Source organism: Oryctolagus cuniculus, chromosome 9, assembly GCF_051225735.1.
Source record: "Oryctolagus cuniculus isolate XC-2025 breed Fujian yellow rabbit chromosome 9, ASM5122573v1, whole genome shotgun sequence".
NCBI lineage: Eukaryota > Metazoa > Chordata > Mammalia > Lagomorpha > Leporidae > Oryctolagus > Oryctolagus cuniculus.
This window is the reverse complement of record NC_142875.1, coordinates 14,445,843-14,448,180: the sequence shown is the minus strand read 5'-3', so window position 1 is coordinate 14,448,180 and position 2,338 is coordinate 14,445,843. Positions and strand designations below refer to the sequence as shown.

The window sequence follows — 2,338 nt, the reverse complement described above, 5'->3', positions numbered from 1 at the left end:
ATCGGACTATAAAATCTCTCAAATTATTGTAAGAGCTCCTACTTTGATTGATTTACAGAGGTGGGTAAATGCTGGTAATAAAAAATTCTCTGAGTTGCAGTTTATCAGCTATTTAAGCTTTCTCAGAGGAGCAGCATTCTTAAAGCATTTAGAGTTGAAATTTATTGCTGCTGTACGTATTCTCGAACTGCGTTATCTTGAATTTATATAACCATTTATTCATCTCCATACATTAAATCATTGGCCTTGGCTGATAAAAAGCAAGAAAAATGTGAGTTATCATGTTGAGAAAATATTTAGAAGACATCAGAACGCTTCAACAAAATGTGAATATTTTTAGGATTTTGGATATAAATACAGAAAAAGTATATAAGAGAAAGTTCTAGTTTATACTCCAAAACATAATCAACCCTTGGACAAATTAGACACTTTGATGTTTTGTTTTTTTAGAATGATGTCTTTCATCTTTGGGTTCAAAGTATAGGTTATTGTCATCAGTATGTATTCCCATCCTCTTTGGTAACACACATATAGACTGTTTTATCACTCAGTGCTCCATTGGCTCATCAGCCTTCTCTGCAGGTTCATCAGTAGGCTGAGCAGGCTGTGCCTTCCTCTGTGGTCTTTCTTCAAGACCTTCCAGGAATGGAGATACATCATCATCATCATCATCATAAATTGTAAACTCCAATTCTTTGCCAACAATTTCAATGGAAACATTCTTGTAGTTAGGTCCTGCTCTGTAGGAAGTATCTCTCTTAATGCAGATGGGTCATGTTTAACCAGTTCTTTTAATTGCACTCCATAAATTCAGTCATATGTCTTTCCAAGTAATTATGGGCTGATGGAGAATGGGCTCCCAATGGACATAGCTCTGCAGTCCAAATAGTTAGCAGATGGAGAGGTTTGGAAAGTGTGAGGGCCCATATCATCATATCCAGCAGTAAGCAGCCCAACATCATAGGGTCTCCAGTCATACCTTTGTGTTGATATCTGGGTCTTGCTTCCAATTAGAGATACAAGACGAGACACCAGAAGTGGTCTGTCAAATACAACTCTGGAATCCAAACATTCCTGATGTATAAAATTACATAACAGCCTAGCATCAGCAGTAATCCTCACAACTGAAACACCAATATGGTTGTCAACATGGAGAATTTTTTTCTGATGAGCTACAAGCTCTGACTGTGCCCTCTTCAATGCAACCAACACTGCATGGGTTTTTGATTTCAGACCAACTGTGGCTGAACCTTGCTTCACAGCTTCCATTGTATATTCAATTTGATGAATCATTCCTTGAGGACCCCAAACAGTGACATCATTGTCATATTGGTTACAAAACATGGTTCTGATGCCAGCCTGGCTGCAAGACTCCTTGCAAAAGTGCAGATTAAGGAACGCAGCCAAAACTCAAAATTTCTTTATCCAGTCATCAGTTGACGGGCATTTGGGTTGATTCCATATCTTAGCTGTTGTGAATTGAGCTACAATAAACATGGGGGTACAGATAACTCTTTCATATGTTGATTTCATTTCCCATGGGTAAATTCCCAGGAGTGGGATGGCTGGGTCATATGGTAGGTCTATATTTCAGATTTCTGAGGAATCTCTATACTGTCTTCCACAGTGGCTGCACCAGTTTGCAGTCCCACCAACAGTGGATTAGGGTACCATTTTCCCCACATTTGTTGTTTGTTGCTTTCTGTATGAAAGCTATTCTAAAGGGGGAAGGAGATGGGTGAGATGAAACCTCATTGTGACTTTGGTTTGCATTTCCCTGACAGATAGTGATCCTGAGCACTTTTTCATGTGTCTTTAGGCCAGTAAGATTTCCTCTTTTGAAAAATTTCCTCTTTTGAAAAGTCCTTTGCCCATTTCTTAACTGTGTTGTTTGTTTTGTTGTTGAATTTCTTGAGCTCTTTATAGATTCTGGTTATTAATCTTTTATCAGTTGCATAGTTTGCAAATAATTTCTCCCATTCTGTCAGTTGCCCTTTCCCTTTGCTGAGTGCTTCCTTTGCAGTGCACAAGCTTCTCAGCTTGATATAATCCCCTTTGTCAATTTTGGCTTTGATTGCCTGTGCCTTTGAGGTATTTTCTAAGAACTCTTTCCCATGCCAATGACTTGCAGGGTTTCCCCAATGTTCTCTAATAATTTGTGGTATCAGGTCATAGATTTAATTCTTTGACCCATTTTGAGTGGATTTTTGTGTAAGGTGTAAGGTAGGAGTCTTGCTTCATACTTCTGCAGGTGGAGATCCAGTTTTCCCAGAACTATCTGTTGAAGGACTGTCCTCATTCCAGTGATTGCTTTTAGCTCCTTTGTCAAAAATAAGTT

The 2,338-nt window shown here is 38.7% G+C and overlaps 1 pseudogene; it reads right to left on the bottom strand.

Moving 5' to 3' along the window:
- Nucleotides 1–521: 521 nt before the first annotated feature.
- LOC100356808 (proteasome subunit alpha type-1 pseudogene) lies at nucleotides 522–1,344 on the bottom strand (annotated as a pseudogene).
- Nucleotides 1,345–2,338: the final 994 nt, after the last annotated feature.